The following is a 9054-nucleotide window of genomic DNA, read 5'->3' on the forward strand; positions in this document are numbered from 1 at the left end:
TCCAGCATACAGGTGTAACCATTTTTCATTGTTAGTACATCAGTTGTCCCATAGAGAAATATAACCCATGCCATGACATACAAAAAATTAACAGAATATTGACGATTAACAAGGTTATTTTGCGATGCAGAAAAGACAAAAGCTCCTGATGAGGGAAAAAATTGCCTAGTAAAACAAAATCTCAACATCCTTGTGAAAGAACTATTTGTTCATGGAAGTGACAGATGAATAAGTTAGCAACAGCAGTGTGTCACTGTCTCATTGTGAATGCAAAGATTGCATGAAATGCTTCAAAGAGGACTTAGTTGTATCAGGAGTAGAATATGCTCCCAAATACCAGTAACATGGTCAGATTAGGCAGCCACAGACTTTCAGAAGGGGAGACGTCATGAGAGGCTACTTTGAAAGCTGTTACCCAGAAAGGTGACCATTGTCAAAAATGAGGGCTACATGATGAGTGTTAAAGAGCATTCTGTATACTCAACAGATTAAGTTTCGTGTGTTGTTAACTCTCGGAACAGGGCAAACAATGATATACTGAAGTCATACTTAGTTTAATGTGCCGCTGAATTGTGATAGAAATGGGAGAAAAGGATCCTGTATTGAAAATAACAGAATTCAAAGCTTCTATGTATTATTTCCTTCCTGCTAACTTTGTGAAAATAGTTTTGCTCAAGCACAGTTGTCACAAAGTAAATCACATCTGGAAGGACAACACTGTGACAATTTTTTTTCCTAAATTTCTCTGCAATTGTTAAAGAGTTTGGTTTGTACAGTACATATTTCATCAAAGTACTTCAGAGTATGTTGGTAGATTTGTTACCGGTAGGTTCAATCAACAGACAAGTATTATGGTGATGCTTCTGAAATCAAATGGGAATCTCTGGAGAGAAGATGGCATTCTTTTTATGAAATGCTGTTGACAAAATGTAGAGAACTGGCACTTGAAGCTGACTGCAGAACAGTTATACTCTCGCCAATATATGGTTTGCATAAGGACCATGAAGATAGAGAATTTAGGGCATTTACAGAGGCATATAGACAGTTGTTTTCTCTTGCTATATTTATGAATGGAACAGGAAACAAAAAGACTAGCACTGGTGCAAGGCACACCCAGTCATGCACCATTTGGTGGTTTGCAAAGTAAGTATGGAGATGAGGATGCCATTAGGTTGAGGAAGGCTACATCAATCATTTTGCAACAGCTCTCTACCATCTCCCCCCCCCCCCCCCCTCTCCTTCTCCTGTCTCTCCCCCTCCTTCCCTTTCCCCCTCCCCCTCCCACTCTTTCTCTTCCCCTCCCTCTCCCCCTCCCACTCTTTCTCTTCCCCTCCCCTCTCGGTCTCCCGAACTGACAATCTCATGTAAAAACATACTTGAAATCTCTTACAAATAACCCCTTCTGACAGTATCTCTCCCCTTACAAAGTGCTCAATCTGTGATGTGAAAATTTTCATAACCCACAATATTTTATTCTCAAATCATTAAGAAAATTATACAAATAAGGAATTTAGATGGTCTCCATGCAAATACAACTCTGGCCATTAATATGCAACAGTATGAAAACGGTATGCAACTGGTAAGAAATTTACTGCATATTTGGATGTACAAATGATTTTTATTTCAGTGGAGTCGCACGAAGTAGGCAGCAGTAAGATCACCAACAATGTATACACTGGTGTGCAAAACTTAAGGATGAAGGTAACTTAAAGAAATATGCAGTGAGACGAACACAAATGACACTTTTGTCAAAGATAGAAATTACGGTGAAGCCACTGCGATTTGTGATGGTCCCCTAGACATCACAAAAAGATGGGACATGGTTCTTAACAGAGTGTATGTTCACTGTGGATGGCAGTGCGTGTTCTGCAGTGTGCTCCTTTGCTGGCCACAAGATTGGTGAGCACTTCTTGTGGCAGAACGTTTGATTCCTCCACCACCTTTGACAACAGATGGACAGTTGTTGGTGCATCTGGACATGTTGGGATAAGTCTCCCTAATTTATCCCACACCTACTGGGTGGGATTTAAGTCAGGAGAAATGGGCAGGCCAGCCAATTTTAATGAATATCTCTCATTTCAAGAGCTGCTCCTCCTGCACAGTTCGATGTGGTATTGTGTTGTCATCTGTAAAAATGGAGTCAGGGCCGAATGCACCCCTGAAAAGGCACACATTTGGAAGGAATACAGTGTAACAATAATGTTGACCAGTCAGTGTAAAGTGTTCAAAGACTTGAGGGCAGTTCACCCACTCAACATTATACCTCCCCACACCATTAACATTAGGACCACCAAAAGGATCATATTCGACAATGTTCCTGTTGCATTTTGTACCCTCATAAGATGAGAGATGGGAACATGTAATGCATGCAGGCTGTTGAACAAGATCGTTTTGGTGGTGCAGGTATTACAATGCAGTGAGGCATAATGTTGCATGGACGTACTGACCTCCATATTTCTGAACACGGTACACTCGTCAACATTATTGTGACACTGTACTCCTTTCCCATTTGTGTCTCTTCAGGAGTACATTTGGCCCCAACTTAATTTTTATGTGGGCTGCACATGATAGTGGTACCTTAACTTGCATGACCACATCGAACTGTGCAGATCAAGGAGCTTTTGGAATGAGAGGATATTTGATGAATGGACTGGCCTAACTGCTTGCGCCCCTCCCCCCACCCCTCCCCCCTCCTGCAACTCCCATCGAGTATGTGTGGGAAGCATTAGGAAGATGTGTTGTAAGCATGTCCACATGCTCCCATGGCCATCTAGCAGTTGTCAACCACGCTGGTGGATTGAAACACCATACCACAATGACTCCTTCCCAACCTTATGGCCAACAGGGGAGCATGTTGCATTATCATCTGTGAGGCTCACACACCCTGTTAAGATCCCAGTTCCGTCTTTTGTCATATCCAGGGGACTATCATAAGTTGCAGTGACTTCAGTGTCTGTGAATAAAAGTGTCATTTCTGTTCCTATCCCTATCAGTTACCTTCTGTACTAAACTCTAGCAGTTCTTTCTGTGTAAGGTCCAGGTTCCATCAACCTGTGTTATTTAGCCAAGACACATCATGTGAAAGTTTTGCACCCCAGTGCATATAATGTAAGCTTATGGGCAAGTTTCTTGTGTAGAAATTGTATTTGAATGTTGCTTGCCCATGAAGAAATCTTGTTACACTTCATGTAAGTAGGAGAAAATTACCACAGCAGGATCGTGTCCTATTAAGAATGTGGTTTATTGTCCACTGAATTCACTGCTCTTGTCAGTTGAGTTTCCACATTGTCATGAGAATATGTCACGGATGGATTCAGCAGGGCCATAATCAGAATCTCAATGACTCCATACGATGAGGGCCCATCTTTCACTCAGCCATGTAGCATTGTACAGAAATATCAAGTCTTGAATCAGGAAATGTGCTTGTTTGCAGCAATGAAAGAATCCTCACAGAAAGTGTTCTGTGTGTGGAGCACCACATAATCACAGCAAGGCAACTGTTGTAGTGGAATCTCTTGACGTGGCAGCAGAGGTAGGGTCACTGACAGTGGTGAGTCCAGTGCTGATGGTGGTGGTTTTTTTTTTTTTTTTTTTTTTTTTTTTTTTTTTTTTTTTTCCAGATGACACCTGGTATATCATACATTATCATGGTGGGTGTAGTCATGCGTGGGAGCTCTGAGAACAAACATTAGCACATAATATTTGTCGTCATTATAAGAGGTCCAGGCACCAACTGTGGTGATGCAATAAAGATACACAGTACTCTAATGGCTTTGGACAATGATTTAAATGCAAAGTAGGTACCCAAACTTCCACTTCTTTTATGAGATGACTTACTTGAGATGCTCGGCCGACCTTCCTTGCTGGCTAGCCTGCTGCTGCAAACTCTCTTCCAGTTCTTCTCCGGGTGTGCTGCTAGGTACAGGAATCTCTTAAGACTCTTTACTTAAAAGAATAAGTAGACATGCGAAATTTAATTTGCCTCATCTAATGACTTATATTTGAACTTCAGACATATTACAAATCTCACTCTTCATATAAATATATCAGGGTGTATACGATCCGGGAAAAACCTGGGAATTCTTTCATCCGGGAGAAAACCCGGGAATTTTTCATTGTTTTAGTTTTCTGTTAAATGTTTGTAATTTTGACTGGTAAGAACCGATACTCTAACAAAGGATGTTACTGTATCCCACTACTGCAGAATAATACTTCAACAATAAAACATAAACGAGAGAAAAAAACGAAAATAACTTAAATTGCAAAGGAAGTGCTCCGTATACGACGACACACACTGCTCGTGCAAACATCTGCCTTTAGGAAGACTATGCAATGCTTAATATAAACAAATTGCCTCTGTTGAGCGTGAAGTCACAACTGTTTACATTAGATTTGTTTTAGCAGTTCCGAGCGGGCTCATGCGCATGCGCAGTTGAGTCTCATTTTAGTAGTAGATTCTCTCGCTTCTGGCTACAGGAATGTGGCTTTTGGCTGTGCAAGCAGTCGCAGCAAGATGCTACCAAGAAAAGGGGGTGCCAAATTCATATTCTTGAGGGAAAAAAAAGCTTGTTTTACAAAGCGCCTAGCATCCAGCACACGTTGGTCTGTCGATCGTTCATATGATTTTGAAACGCATCCCTGTTGGTTTTTGAACACATTTTAAGTTGATTTCTGAGTGAACCATAAGTTGATTTTTGGATGCGTGCATAGTGTACGTGATGTCTCTGTCAGGTGAATCCTCGTCGCATCTAGAAATAAACTTTCCGCAGAAAAAAGGGGACGGGGCTATACCAGCAGAGCGAAGTAAAGCCGAACGGATGAATGCCAATCGCTGTCTGATTATGTGGTTGATTGGGTTAGCGAATGATCAGCGTCGTTATAATTACTAGCGAAATCCATAGATTCAGACTACCAGAACTGAAGTACACGACTAACAGGAATAACAGGTGAGAAAGATTATGTATTATTTTCTCGGTATATCGAAGAAAATGAAATTTTGACAGAGAATTTTTAACCAGATCGCTACACTAGTAAGGGCCAGTTGTACAGTCCACGGCTAGCAGCCACTTAAATTCTATTCTGGAAGTAACGTGGAAAACGTCTTGTACGAACGTGTAACAACACCTAACCGAAGAATAATCGCAGGATAACTAAACTAGTGATTCTGGCAGGGTTAGTGAACAAATTTTGAGAATGGCGGGAATAGCTAGAGAATTGGTGATAACAAGATTGTTTGTTAGAATGAAGAAGGAGAAGAAACGGGGACATCACACAAATTATGGAAGAGTAAGACGATTCCAAATTTATATAAAAATTTTGTAATACTACTTATCGATCTCATGCTTGAGAAACTGCTGTGTATGAATGAAACGTGAAACTATTTCCTAACAAAGCTCTTTGCTTGTAGCAGGTCTTAAGGGCATTTCATATCGGTATTTCATGAATTATATTCTGTCGTGTTATAAAAATGACCATTTGTGCCAATACAGTCTCGTTTATTTGGTGTGTGTGTGTTACAAAATTGCTACAATATTAGAAAGGCCTATTTGTTTTATCTAGCAGTGACAGAATAGACGTAATCAGATCGAGGAAACCACACCAGTCTTGGGTATTATTTGTATTAACAGCTTTTTCAGTATTAGATAACGACATTTCAATTTTTCATGTAGCAAAATGTTTGACGAACTGTGATGAGGTAATAGATTCTTTCGTAGAAAGGAAAGCACACCATGTAAAGCTATTGTAAGATTAGAGAGAAAAAATGCTAGGAGCTAAGGATTGAAGAAATGTGTACTTTCTTTCTTGCCTCTTGTCTTTATTGGTTTTATGTATCCTATATTTAATTTTATGTCACACAACACAGCAAGTTATTAGCTAATAGGCAATAAAGAGTGCAAATTTTCTGAAGAGTTCTTGTTCTCCCAATTACAAATAATTCCATTCGCTATTAATTGCGAGGTTTTTTTTTAAAAAAAAAAAAGAAGAGCGGCAGGCTGTCAAACCAACTGACTGGGAGCAGGAGAGGCACAACAGGTCATTTCAATTTCTACTGTCCTGAATATAGTTTGATGGCATCCATTACAAAATATACACGTTTCAACTCCACAGAGCGAAATGCAGTGATTTGCTATAGAGGAATACTGTATGAAGAGGCGTGACACTGCACTTTGGCACACTTAAGACCAAATAACATGTCTTATATTTCTTCGAACACTTATGTTTTACGTTTAAGACTTTTCAAAAAGATGTGCGCTACAAGATGAACATACTTTTGAAAATTCGACCTGATAAGCAAATATCATAGATCCGGGGCTGATGCCCAGAGCAGTCTGAGATATTATAGTGGGGAAGTGTGTAGTCTCCACGTGATCCTTGTTTACATTTAGTGATTTTGCTGTTTCCCCTTCGTTTACTCTCATGTCAAATGAAAACAAAACGGATATCTGTGGCCAGGAGCTATCAAGTGAATTAAAATACATTCACATAATTATGGAAGACTAAAATATGTTATAAGTTTCAGATTTTATTTTACTTCCATCTTTCTGACAGTCAAGCACTAATCGCCTTGTAGAACGATGAAGTTATTTTTGTCTGTTTGCTAAAGAAATTTGACACTTATTTATCTTTTCCGTTGAACCAACCAGTTTGTTTCAAACGAAGTGTTTAATTCCACACTATTGGCTAGTTTCAACTGTTCACTGCATTTCAATTGCACGTTTTCATCTTCTAGCATGTATGGCATTATGTCATAATAAAGAACCAAACATGATATAATACAGTACTGGTACTCCGAGAAAATTTACATCCCAAAAACCACACTGAAAAGCTTAATATCAGGTCGAGGTCTACTTCATTGGCAATCTGGACATATGAATATGCACTTTAAATGTGCACATTTTGGTATGGTTCACGAAATTCTGACGCTCTTGGAGTATCCTCTGATGTCTTGTTTATTTTATGACACAATGTATGATCTTTCAGTGTTTTACACATACGTACATACGGACTTCCTACGTCATGATAGCTGCGCAAGCGCGGTGTCGCCTGTTATCTGCACTCTCTGCCAACTGCTGAAACGAAGCTATTTCTAACAGGTCATGGGAAAATATTGCGAATGGTAGTTTGAAAAGCGTTATTTTCAAAGTTGAAGTATGTGCGAGAATGTACCATGACTTTCTTAAATCACAGAGGGTTCGACTCTCATTTAAAAGTCAACTCTTTGATGATGAGCCATTTAGAAGAATTTCAAATCCTGAAGATCCGATATTTTTGTCATAATTAAAAATTTTACTGGCACATTTGTGTCATACATCTTAAAGTGTAACACACGCAAAAAAGATCAACATTATATGCAAAAGTTTAGCACCTCTTGCAGCTTATTAACCTTAGAGACCAATATTATATGTGAAAGCTTTTCTTTTCTTGTAGCAACACTATGTATATTAATTTAACTATTAACTTCCTGTGCCGGCCAGGGTGGCCGAGCGGTTCTAGGCGCTACAGTCTGGAACCGCTGCGGTCGCAGGTTTGGATCCTGCCTTCGGCATGGATGTGTGTGATGTCCTTAGGTTAGTTAGGTTTACGTAGTTCTGAGTTCTAGGGGACTGATGACCTCAGAAGTTAAGTCCCATAGTGCTCAGAGCCAATTGAACCATTAAATTTCTGTGTTTGCGTGTTCTTGCTACTTAACAGTGATGTTGCTGTCGGCTGACTACATCAGGTGTCCTATGCTCTGAATATCCACTGTCATCGGCTGGCGGGATCACGTGACATGAGCCATGACTGGCTTACCAAACCCACCGGAATCTCAATTTCAATGATTCGGAAAGTAACATGCGGTGTTTGGTGGAATTCCAATGTATACTTTCGTAATACGAAAATACGCAGCGTACATGTTGCTGCACATCAAAGATATTTTCAAAACGTGTCTTTTTTTCCCTGAGTTTCATTTTCTAAAGTGCCAGGAAATTCTATGCCCGTGTATAAAACCATAACAATTAAAAGGATTGGTAAGTTTTGCAGTTCCAGGAGAAAATATACTGGCAATTAACGTGGAAAAAGTGTAGTTTCACCCTGGAGAAAGTGTATTTTTAACCGGGAAAAATCCGGGAATTTTTTTTCCTTGTCTGCGTATACACCCTGTCAGGGTTTGACTGGTAAGAACTGACACACTAACAAAGAATTTTACTGTATCCCGCCACTACAGAACAATACTGCCATAAAACATAAACGAGACAAAAGAAATTAAAATAAAACTTGAGTTGCAAAGGAAATGCGCCTTTTACAACAATGAAACACAGTGCACACGCAAGCGTCTGCCAACAGTGAAACGTGTCAAAGGCTATAGGACGAAGACTATGCAATTCATCATAAAACTGCTTCCAATGACCATAATGTCACAATTGTTCACATTAGGTTGTTTTGAAGAGTTGCTAGTCGGCTCTTGCACGTGCGCAGTTGAGTTGCGTGTGAGCAGTAGCTGTATCAGCAGTACCAACAAGCAGCAGATACTACCCGCAAATTTTTTTCTGGCGAACCCAAGCTGCTAGATTCGCACATGCGCAGAGCAGTCGGAGTTGTAGTGGGGAGGAGGAATAGTCTCCACTTTTAGTGATTTTGCTATTCTATTCTTTATTTATGTGTCTCATGTTAAATGAAAACAAAATACACTACTGGCCATTAAAATTGCTACAAGAAGAAATGCAGATGATAAACGGGTATTCATTGGACAAATATATTATACTAGAATTGACATGTGATTACATTTTCACGCAATTTTGGTGCATAGATCCTGAGAAATCAGTACCCAGAACAACCTCCTCTGGCCGTAATAACGGCCTTGATACGCCTGGGCATTGAGTCAAACAGAGCTTGGATGGCATGTACAGGTACAGCTGCCCATGCAGCTTCAACACGATACCACGGTTCATCAAGAGTAGTGACTGGTGTATTGTGACGAGCCAGTTGCTCAGCCACCATTGACCAGACGTTTTCAGTTGGTGAGAGATCTGGATAATGTGCTGGCTAGGGCAGCAGTCAAACATTTTCTGTATC

Source organism: Schistocerca americana, chromosome 1, assembly GCF_021461395.2.
Source record: "Schistocerca americana isolate TAMUIC-IGC-003095 chromosome 1, iqSchAmer2.1, whole genome shotgun sequence".
NCBI classification, from domain to species: domain Eukaryota; kingdom Metazoa; phylum Arthropoda; class Insecta; order Orthoptera; family Acrididae; genus Schistocerca; species Schistocerca americana.